Below are 12,387 nucleotides of genomic sequence, written 5' to 3'. Positions count from 1 at the left end.
CTTACAGGCCTGAGCTGATCAGCCGATTAAATTGAGAGAGGATATCATTAACGTTGTTCCTCGTGTCACCAACGTTTGTTGCACTTTTACAGCCAGTCAAACAGACCAAACGGTTTTGCATGAACTGGGACGGATAGGCTAAGTATGTGTGGCTTTAGTTCCCTTCCTCTCAGAGAGCCAGACTCTTCTCTGTCTGTGACACTAGCCATTCCACTCATTAAATACATAACCTGAAAACCAGAAACTGGGAGAGACCATATTACAGTACTAACAAGTAAACGACAAAAAAGTGTATTCTTTATGTCAATAAGTGATGTTATTCTCAGTCAAATCGCTCCGTGCTCAACAAAGAGCATTCAAGACGATATTTCTCTCGGCTGTCGTCTCACTGTGACGGTGCCTCTCACTGTGGCGTTGACTGTGCCTCATACAGAATGTCTGTATGAGGGCCTTTGAGAGCGTACAGTACAGTCTATCTAATCAGAGTTCCTGTCCAGACCTCAGATGTCAGAGTGAATGGAAGGCAGCTTCAGAGGGAGGCCCAGTACAGCCTGGTCTCAGACTAGACGTAACATAGTAAATGTAAATGCAACTTTTCACCTACAGTGCCTTGCGAAAGTATTCGCCCCCCTTGAACTTTGCGACCTTTTGCCACATTTCAGGCTTCAAACATAAAGATATAAAACTGTATTTTTTTGTGAAGAATCAACAACAAGTGGGACACAATCATGAAGTGGAACGACATTTATTGGATATTTCAAACTTTTTTAACAAATCAAAAACTGAAAAATTGGGCATGCAAAATTATTCAGCCCCTTTACTTTCAGTGCAGCAAACTCTCTCCAGAAGTTCAGTGAGGATCTCTGAATGATCCAATGTTGACCTAAATGACTAATGATGATAAATACAATCCACCTGTGTAAAATCAAGTCTCCGTATAAATGCACCTGCACTGTGATAGTCTCAGAGGTCCGTTAAAAGCGCAGAGAGCATCATGAAGAACAAGGAACACACCAGGCAGGTCCGAGATACTGTTGTGAAGAAGTTTAAAGCCGGATTTGGATGCAAAAAGATTTCCCAAGCTTTAAACATCACAAGGAGCACTGTGCAAGCGATAATATTGAAATGGAAGGAGTATCAGACCACTGCAAATCTACCAAGACCTGGCCGTCCCTCTAAACTTTCAGCTCATACAAGGAGAAGACTGATCAGAGATGCAGCCAAGAGGCCCATGATCACTCTGGATGAACTGCAGAGATCTACAGCTGAGGTGGGAGACTCTGTCCATAGGACAACAATCAGTCGTATATTGCACAAATCTGGCCTTTATGGAAGAGTGGCAAGAAGAAAGACATTTCTTAAAGATATCCATAAAAAGTGTTGTTTAAAGTTTGCCACAAGCCACCTGGGAGACACACCAAACATGTGGAAGAAGGTGCTCTGGTCAGATGAAACCAAAATTGAAATTTTTGGCAACAATGCAAAACTTTATGTTTGGCGTAAAAGCAACACAGCTGAACACACCATCCCCACTGTCAAACATGGTGGTGGCAGCATCATGGTTTGGGCCTGCTCTTCTTCAGCAGGGACAGGGAAGATGGTTAAATTGATGGGAAGATGGATGGAGCCAAATACAGGACCATTCTGGAAGAAAACCTGATGGAGTCTGCAAAAGACCTGAGACTGGGACGGAGATTTGTCTTCCAACAAGACAATGATCCAAAACATAAAGCAAAATCTACAATGGAATGGTTCAAAAATAAACATATCCAGGTGTTAGAATGGCCAAGTCAAAGTCCAGACCTGAATCCAATTGAGAATCTGTGGAAAGAACTGAAAACTGCTGTTCACAAATGCTCTCCATCCAACCTCACTGAGCTCGAGCTGTTTTGCAAGGAGGAATGGGAAAAAATGTCAGTCTCTCGATGTGCAAAACTGATAGAGACATACCCCAAGCGACTTACAGCTGTAATCGCAGCAAAAGGTGGCGCTACAAAGTATTAACTTAAGGGGGCTGAATCATTTTGCACGCCCAATTTTTCAGTTTTTGATTTGTTAAAAAAAGTTTGAAATATCCAGTAAATGTCATTCCACTTCATGATTGTGTCCCACTTGTTGTTGATTCTTCACAAAAAAATACAGTTTTATATCCTTATGTTTGAAGCCTGAAATGTGGCAAAAGGTCGCAAAGTTCAAGGGGGCCGAATACTTTCGCAAGGCACTGTACTTACTACCTTTTAGCTACTTTGCAACTACTTACCATGTTAGCTAACCCTTAACCTAACCCATTTAGATAACCCCAACCTTAACTCTTTAACCTAACTTGATTTAACCCTAAACCCTAGCCTAGCTAACATTAGCCAGCGAGCTAACGTTAGTCAGCTAGCTAGAATTAGTAAGATATAACACGTTTTGCAAATCCGTAACATAATGTACGTTTTGCAAATTCTTAACAGATATGATTTGTAATTAGTAACATATCATTCAAAATGGGTGATGGACACAAATTAATACATACCATACGAAACGTAACATATCATACTAAATGGAGTGTCTCTGATTTACGTATAGAATAATACAAAATGGCCTGAGACCAGGTTGAGTTACCAGGCCTGTCCTGTCCTCCCTTAGCTCAGACAGGAAACAAGGAGCAGCGCTGGCACTGCCTTCCCTCATCTGCCTGCCACTGCCAGCAGCGCAGCACTAAGTTCACAGGAGCCGTGTCTGACTGCATGCTTAGCTCAGCGTTGGATGGCTCGTTTGATTCCAGGCGGTGTGGCACATCTGTTGCTTGTCACATCGCGTCGTGGCTCCATGTCTGCGAGCAAGACATGACCCGAGCAGCGCGTTGGTCCGCACGTCTCATGCTCTCTGTGTGTTGACAAACAGCGCTGAGTCTGGCCCAAGTACCTGCATGTCCACAGTCACAACGTTCAGGTGGTGGGATACGTCACTAGCCGTACAACCACTGTCAAATACTCAGAGTCTATTAATACTCAGTGTATTGTAAGAAATTGGTTTGAGTGACAAAGTGTAGAAATCAATGTGTATATTATCAGTCATCCAAGGAGTGCTGAAAGAATATTCAAAAAGGTATTTCATAATGGCCATGGAAAAATGTAAACTAAGGAAAAAAATTATGGAAAGTATTCACTTAACCTAAGACCTCCTCAGAATTGCCATAACTTTATATTGAGAATCAATTACTTTATTCCAATATCTATAGAAATGCTTTGTTGCTCTAAATCAAATCTCAATAAAGGGTATGTAGGCTTCAGAATGTACTTGGACATAATAGTAAAAAGTGCTTTAAGTGCTTTTAAAGAAAGAGCCAGAATATATTCCATGCGAAACTTACATTGTAAGCTTAAATACATCAGTGATGACCATTGCTAATTGATTATTTCACCATACATCTACGAAGTACACATCATGCAATAATGAAATGACATTGTTTCCCATCACCAGCCTACATTTAGTGGGAAGAGCAGCACTAAAGAGGCTGAGAAGTTGTGACAAATGGAACTGTTTCAGAAGCTCTGGGTTTCATGCATTCAAAAGTACTTCACTTCTGTGTCCTTGTCTTTTCTCTAATCAATATTCAAAAGTGCCTGGTAATTGGAAGTTTAGGATACATTTACATGCAAAGGATTGTCTATCATATTCATCAACTACTTACTTGGCTGACACAAACCTGTCAATGAGCGTTCTTTTATTGTTGTGTTATCTTTAAATTATGAGATGAATGTTTGTGGTACCAAAATGACATTTAGCATACATCTTATCCTAAAACACTTCTTTCTTTTTTTTTTTACAGTTATAATAATAATTGGAAAATTGAACAAACATTTGAATTTCCACATGTATTAAAAGCCAAACTGGTTATGTAAATACCTCTCCTACTCAGAAGGTGGGGGAAATATTTAGATGGCTCATTTACATTATCAGATAGCACAACATTCATTTGTTCCATTCAGTATCAACCTGTTTTGCAAGCGCACAAAACTAGACACGACACAGATGCACCACGGCTTATCATGCCACACAACACAACAATACTGATTAAACTGATAAAATGCCAGAACATCACGATGGAACACCATGACAACCCTCTCAACCAGCCACATCAAACCTCAAGATACCAGTATCACAACAACAACGGATCATCAAGATATCAAAACACATACCAAAAGAATATGCTAAAGCGCAAATAGCCTACAACATTACAACGAGTCTCTAATGTATTCTGAGAGGGTTTATTTGTTTAAGGCCTGCATCCAAAGGATCAGTCTGGCCTTCATTAGTCTCCATCTGACATCTATGTCAACAACATGTTGGCAAGCCCCATTCCCAAAGAGCTGCCCAACGCATTCCACTGCACATATCACAGGTTGTTATCATTCCAGAGAGAATTCTACATTGGTGAACACCAGCACTTTAATTAGAGCCACTATTTGATCATTCCACAGCTGGGCTTTATTAAGGCGCAGTGGTGTAAATTACTTAAGTAAAAATACTTGCAGTTGAAGTCTACATACACCTAGGTTGGTGTCATTAAAACTCGTTCTTCAACCACTCCACAAATGTCTTGTTAACAAACTATAGTTTTGGCAAGTCGGTTAGGACATCTACTTTGTGCATGACAAGTCATTTTTCCAAAAATTGTTTACAGACAAATTATTTCACTTACAATTCACTGTATCACAATTCCAGTGGGTCAGAAGTTTACATCCACTAAGTTGACTGTGCAGCTTGGAAAATTCCAGAAAATGATGTCATGGCTATAGAAGTTTCTGATAGGCTAAATGACATAATTTGAGTCAATTAGAGGTGTACCTGTGGATGTATTTCAAGGCCTCCCTTCAAACTCAGTGCCTCCTTGCTTGACATCATGGGAAAATCAAAATAAATCAGCCAAGACCTCAGAAAAAACAATTGCACACCTACATAAGTCTGGTTCATCCTTGGGAGCAATTTCCAAATGCCAAATACCACGTTCATCTGTACAAACAATAGCACGCAAGTATAAAACACCACGGGACCACGCAGCCGTCATTCCTCTCAGGAAGGAGACGCGTTCTGTCTCTTAGAGATTAACGTACTTTGGTGGAAAAGTGCAAATCAATTCCAGAACAACAGCAAAGGACATTGTGAAGATGCTGGGGGAAACAGGTACAAAAGTATCTATATCCACAGTAAAACGAGTCCTATATTGACATAACCTGAAAGGCCGCTCAGCAAGGAAGAAGCCACTGCTCCAAAACCGCCATATAAAAGACAGACTTCGGTTTGCAACTGCACATGGGGACAAGACCATACTTTTTGGAAAATGTCCTCTGGTCTGATGAAACAAAAATAGAACTGTTTGGCCATAATGACCATCGTTATGTTTGGACAAAAAAGTGGGAGGTTTGCAAGCCAAAGAACACCATCCCAACCGTGAAGCACGGGGGTGGCAGCATCATGTTGTGGTGGTGCTTTGCTGCAGGAGGGATTGGTGCACTTCACAATAAAGATGGCTTCATGAGGCAGGAAAATTATGTGGATATATTGAAGCAACATCTCAAGACATCAGTCAGGAAGTTAAATCTTGGTCACAAATGGGTCTTCCAAATGGACAATGACCACAAGCATACTTCCAAAGTTGTGGCAAAATGGCTTAAGGACAACAAAGTCAACGTACTGGAGTGGCCATCACAAATCCTATAGAAAATTTGTGGGCAGAACTGAAAAGGTGTGTGCGAGCAAGAAGGCCTACAAACCTGACTCAGTTACACCAGCTCTGTCAGGAGGAATGGGCCAAAATTCACCCAACTTATTGTGGGATGCTTGTGGAAGGCTATCCGAAATGTTTGACCCAAGTTAAACAATTTAAAGGCCAAATACTAATTGAGTGTATGTAAACGTCTGACCCACTGGGAATGCAATGAAATAAATACAAGCTTAAATAAATCATTCTCCCTACTATTATTCTGACATTTCACATTCTTAAAATAAAGTGGTGATCCTAACTGACCTAAGACGAGGAATTTGTACTTGGATTAAATGTCAGGAATTGTGAAAAAGATGAGTGTGAGTCGTGTGAGTCGATATTTGGGGTATCTGTACTTTACTATTTATATTTTTGACTACTTGTATTTTTACTCCATTACATACCTAATGATACTAATGTACTTTTTACTACATACTTTTTCCCTGATACCCAAATGTACTCGTTACATTTTGAATGCTTAGCCGGCCTTAAATTGTCCAATTCACTCCCCTATCACGACAACATCCCTGGTCATCCCTGCTGCCTTTGATCTGGCAGACTCACTAAACACACATGCTTCGTTTGTAAAAGATGCCTGAGTGTTGCAACTGGCTATCCATAAAAAAATAAAAATAAAAGTTAATGGTGTCGTCTGGTTTGCATAATATAAGGCATTTTGAAATTAATTATACTTTAACTTTTGATATTTAAGTATATTTAAAACCAGACTTTTCTCAAGTAGTATTTTACCGGATGTCACGTTCTGACCTGTATTTCTGTTTTGTATTTATTTAGTATGGTCAGGGCGTGAGTTGGGTGGGCAGTCTATGTTTGTTTTTCTATGTTTTGGGGCAGTTCTATGTTTTCGGCCTAGTATGGTTCTCAATCAGAGGCAGGTGTCATTAGTTGTCTCAGATTGAGAATCATACTTAGGTAGCCTGGGTTGCACTGTTTGTTTGTGGGTGATTGTCTATGTTGATGGCTTGTTTCAGCACAGGTCTCATTTTGTAGCTTCACGGTCGAATTTGGTTTATTGTTTTTTGTTACTCGTTTGTATAGTGTTCAGTCTTTCTTGATTAAAGATTTACCATGGACACTTACCACGCCGCGTATTGGTCCTCAGATCCATCTCGTCTCTCCTCTTCAGATGAAGAGGAGGACGGCCGTGACACCGGATGACTCACTTTTACTTGAGTCATTTTCTATTAGGGTATCTTTACTTTTACTCAAGTATGACAATTGGGTACTTTTTTCACCACTGTTAAGGAGGAGTTCTCAGCACCCCCCCTGACTCCATTGAGGGTAACACAGCAGAGGATATGTAAACCAGTATAGTTCATATAAACCTGTATAGGGTCAGACTACATTTGGATAGTCCAGATGGTCCATCTGTAGATGCTCTACAGATAGTTTGTTGATGGTAGGACCATCTGTTTAGAAATAACTGCTTGCTAAACTTACGATTAGGTTTAGTGTTAGGGCTAGGGTTAAGTTTAGGTTTAGGATAGGGGTTAAGTAGGTTAGTAGATAAGTAAGTAAGGTTAGTAGATAAGTCTGTAGAAATCTACTGATGGACTATCCAAATAAGCCAGTATAGCTCTGCCTAGCAGTCAGGGACAGTAACTGGCTCTAGCAGAGCTAACCTGTACTCCTACCCGATGTCTGAAACCCTACTCTAATCCAACAACAACACCATCCAACCCAGTGGAAGACAAACTGTGTTTCATCTCCGCGTCAAGGCACTGGACAGTGTTACCATATGAAATGTGACAGGATTTCTCTGTGGAGGCTTAAGTCATATGTAAGTATTCAATTGCAGACTGAGGATCATGGCCATACGGTCACAGAATACAACCTGACCAATATCTGACTGAAACAGACAAGAGACTGAACAGATAAATGTAATCTACAACATGTCTCGCCAAGGTCAAAATGAGCTCTTAACGCAAACACTAGATTTAAGTCTGAGCTTCCCGAGCGTGAAGGTGGTGTGGTCGGTAGGAAGGTCAGCCATGTTTAGTGTTTACAGTATACTCCAGGCTTTGAAATAGTTTTGCAGTGTGGAGTCTGCACTGGGTCATTGTTTGTTTTGGATGTGTTTATACACCACACACAGTGTAAATGACTTGGGAGACGGTGCGAGGAGACTTACAGACGTGAACCTGCATATAGTATCTGGTCATGTTTTTGCCTTGAATTCAGTCACAACCCGCTGGGCACAAATGTCAATTCAACACCTATTCCACGTTGGATCAATGTAATTTCATTGAATTGAGGTGGAAAAAAACTTTGATTCAAGTGTGTAACCAGTGGGAACTGTGACAATACGGTGGTGTGGATTCGGGGGTTACGGTACAGGGAACCTATGTTGATCATGCATTGTCACTAAAATTTCTGCATCATTCAAAGTAATGTAAATACTAAATGGCAAAAAACAACGGATCAATTACAATAGCACCTGTTACTACAGGTGTAGGATCTTAATTTAAGACAGTTTTCTACAGCAGGAAAATAATCCTGCAGCAACAGGATATGTAAATTATTATGTGGATTATAATTCATTGATATTTTTTGTTGGGGTTGATAATTTTTTTACATTATGGCAAATGAAGTCTGACATTTGAAACCTTGAAAACACTACAAGTTTGCATTTCCTGAGGTGCAGGAAAATTCTCCTCAACAAAATAGTGATCAAATTAGGATCCTACATCTGCATGTAAAATCTAATTTATTGTTTTGCAATCTCAATTTTCATCAGATGTAAACAGTTGCATGTATTATGTTTCTCTGAGATATAGCTCAAACAAGTGTAATGTGGATTCACTTGACTAGGCCTTTGTTTAGTTGAAAACCCTCTATACAGGGAAACTCTCGTCCATGGATGTAGTGTATTTAATATGAGTATAGATCTGTCATGTCTATTAGGAGTCTCTGGTTGTGTCAATGGGGTCTTACTCTAGTCACTTACTTTGATTTCTGTCTCCAAAGGGGGTCACCACTGGAGTCTCTTGGCTGGAGGAAAACACAAGCAGGTGGAAGAGGGGGAGGGAGAGAGAGAGGGGGGGAGAGAGAAGGGAGGGGAGGAATAAAAGTGAAAAGGAGAAAATTAGGAAGATATTAATATCAATAGGAAATTAAGAAATCTATGGCACTCCTTCAATCGAAAAACGACAAACACAGTATTTCATTCCTGTTGGGTACCACCCTGTTATTGAGAAACAGTATTATGCTAGTAAATACTCTATGTCACAATGTGTGCTTGCGTGCGTGCATGCGTGGGGTCACTTTCAAACAATTCTTCATTAGAGCAGCATCAAGTAGGCTGTTCCTCAGAGCTTATTTTCTTTCCATGTTTTAAATATCTTTGGATACATATTTAGCATCTCAAATGAGAATTCCCTTGATTAAACAAATAAGGGCACATTCAGAAAACTGTAATTGAGTTCAAATGTATTCTAGCTGTGCTCTAATTGCATTTAAACACCGTTCCACCCTAACCCTAGACCCACAGCTCCTTCTGCTTAATTACTGCCCTCTGAAGACAAATCCCTCCGCTGTGGATGGAAAAATAAAAAACAGTGTAAGTTTTATGGCACGTTGTTAAAAAGACCTATAAACTTTTTGGGATTCAATATAAATAAAACCCCGGCCCCGAGTCGAGGGCTCAGAGAACACGGAGCACACTGAAATAACTTGTTGGAACATTGCACACCCCATCTCAAATAAAACGCCACAGATTAACACCAACATCATATGGCTTACTTCTGTCACTCGGTCTGCATCCCCCACCTCCACTTTTTCTCTCCTTTTTAAAACAGGGAGGGAAGAAAAGGCTAAATGTGTTTCCTGAAAGGAAGGAGAGGTGGAAAAAGCCCATCCTGCCCTTGGAATCACCACCGCGCGTCCTGTCCTGTAAGAGCTACCCGCCACTGGCCTTTCTGCAGAGGCAGCAGAACTTCCCTGAGAGGAGAGGGGACTGTCTGCCAACTCAAACAGGGCTCCCTCTCCCTCTCCCGGCGGCCAGCGGCCCACGGGTTTGCCCTGCTCAGTGCTGGTGTTTCCTGAGGGCTCGATGCAGCTGGAGCTCTCTTAATAAAGGCAATAGGGAATGTCAGAGAGCTACTGTAATCTCACTAGCCTGCTCCTGTCAGCAGGACGTTCACAATCAAAGCAGAAACAACCCCACGCATTGTTTTTTTCCACCAGCCCCATCATAAACTTCCCACGAATCACAAAGACAGCACGGCGAGAGGCTAACCGCTGGTCCCTGATCTTGCCAAACAAAATGCCAGGAGACCGGGAATGACATTCAACTCTGGTTTAAAAATACGAGCAGTTAGAAAATGATTAGAGTCTTATTTTATTGTTGAGCGCCTGACACAGGAGAGGAAACCAGAACAATCAACCCAACTGACTTTTTTTTCTGCTGAATTTAGAAACACTAATTAGTTTTGCTCTCATAAACCCAACCTGAAAAGGACCAATTGGAAAGTGAGAATGAGACGTACAGCAGAAACAAACATTCTCCTATTAAAGTCCCACATCCACAACTTTACCGCAATGACTTTCACACTGCTCCCATGGTGAGCCGAATGTTACCCACTCAACGCAGTCACGTACTCATCTTGATAAGTTAATAGGCCTTTATGTAATCCTTTAGCAAGCCTTTTACAGAGTTTGTAGGAAAGTATTACTGATCTAGAGAGCCACATCAAACCCAATTGGAGAGGCTTGGTTCAACAGATGTCTGAACAACCAGGCTGACCTCAGCACCAGCTGGGCTCTACCGTGAACCAACCAGGGCCAGACAGAGAGAAAGTTACCTGTTCGCAGCTGCCTGGTTTACATGAATTTCCTGTTTCAAGGGTATCGAAACCACTATATCCCTAGTACCCATTGACTAACAACTGGGACCTGTACCTTCCTGTGCTAGCCTATCACGCAGCGCATTCTCTTGCCAAGTCGTGTGGGTTTCATGTTTAGTTTGTCATAAGAAATGAATGATAAACTTGTCTTCAGGAATTTTCACTGCTATTCCCCCAGCAAACAGCAGAGAGTGTTTCATCACTGTCGGGCCTAAGACTGATGGCCTGTCAGAGCCTTCCCCTGCTCTCCGGCTACAGCTTGTGGGCTGGGAAGTGGCTAAAAAAAGGCCACGGCTACACTTCCCTGGCTTGCGCTTTTTACCAGGAGTAATTCTCAGATGCCAGGTCGCTGCCAACGTCCTTGCAGCCAATGGCAGAGAGGCCAATAAGTTCACATTAACTGCAGAGCGTAACTGCGCTGAACATCTGCTCATGAATGAAAGCGCTGCCCACTAACTCAGCGAGTTGAGGCCTGCTGATGAAAAATTCAACGCTCTCCTCGCTGGGACGCATGTTTTGCGCTATTCTCCTGAGTCCCCAAAATTATATTAAGAGAATTTCAGTGCGGCCCAGTGTATCTGAGAGAACAGCTGGTGCTGAAAAGGGATCTGCTGCTCGCCGGGAGCTCAGGGACTTCACACGGGATCAGCCTTCTCGTACACCATTTGTCCTTGAAGGGAAAAAAATCTGTGTTAAGCACCCAGGTAATAATAAGAAAGCAACAGCTACATTTAGCTGATTACACTACCCATGTGTGCAAAACCAGACTGAGAATAACCAATGAAGACATGAATTGAAATGGGGGAGGGGGGGGCGGACAAAAGGGCAATTGTGACAATAAGTAGCACCCTCTGGAGACATCTGCATACTGTAACACTTCTCCTTTGTTTGGCTTGTTTCCTGATTGGAACTCATTAATTTGATAACTAGGGGGAATCTACCCCCCTACCAAACCAACATGGAGGTAGAAAGAGGAGTAGACCCATCCAATACAGTACATGGGCACCACAACAACGTGATGAGGTGAAGAAATGATTTACCCCAAATTACCTGGTCACATGCAGTCTTCCACTTATACTGAGCAAATTTGAAATATCTCTTCTCATCAGATGGTGAAATAGCCTCTGTTGAAAATAATACATTTAAGGAAGTGAGGATTCTAACCAAAATCTAAAAATAAAAGTTTACGTTACATTTGGTGATTTCACTTCTGTCTTCCTTTAAAAACGGAGATGGTAGGCATCACTTCACTGACACAAACGCGTGGCACACACAGCGACACACAATCATTCATTCTCTCCAAATGCTTTTTGTCTCTATTGCTTGCTTGTCACAATATCCCTCAGATCACCAAGTTTTCATTCCTCCAAAAACACAGTTGCCTTTAGGAACACTTGTGTGGGACAAAACTCACTATTATGTTTACAGACGAGAGAACTACTCATTTACTGCTGGGCTTCCTGTATGTTCCGTTTCGAGAGAAAATGATGGCATATGAAGGAGTTATACAGTATTTAAATTATCATGATGTTACAGCCCCCTCCCCGAAGACTATGTGGGCGAGTAAAAAAATATTTTACAAGACGTTTGGCTGGTGACAAATCACAGCACTTTGTCTTCCTGACACCATGCCTCCTTCCTTCTTCAACCTCCCAACTTCACATGGTGATAGGAAATCACACATTACCACACTGACAAACAATTACAACCATGTCATTAACGAAAACCCTTCCTGAGCCAGCGCTTTGCCAGACAGACACAAAGCATGAC

The 12,387-nt window shown here is 41.5% G+C and overlaps 1 protein-coding gene across 11 annotated transcripts in view; it reads right to left on the bottom strand.

The window, feature by feature from the left end:
- foxp1b (forkhead box P1b) overlaps positions 1-12,387 on the bottom strand; it is a 211,767-nt gene that overhangs the window by 132,067 nt on the left and 67,313 nt on the right. For 10 of the 11 annotated variants that reach the window (XM_036983352.1, XM_036983347.1, XM_036983353.1 and 7 more), the window contains exon 3: positions 8,721-8,764. The exons of the other annotated variant lie outside the window; for it this stretch is intronic. The gene's annotated coding sequence lies outside the window, so the exon portion shown is untranslated. The remainder of the gene's footprint in view (positions 1-8,720; positions 8,765-12,387) is intronic. 11 annotated transcript variants of the gene reach the window in all.

This window comes from Oncorhynchus mykiss, chromosome 7 (genome assembly GCF_013265735.2).
Source record: "Oncorhynchus mykiss isolate Arlee chromosome 7, USDA_OmykA_1.1, whole genome shotgun sequence".
Taxonomy (NCBI): domain Eukaryota; kingdom Metazoa; phylum Chordata; class Actinopteri; order Salmoniformes; family Salmonidae; genus Oncorhynchus; species Oncorhynchus mykiss.
Note: the sequence above shows the minus strand (reverse complement) of the source record. Positions and strands in the feature narration are given on the sequence as shown.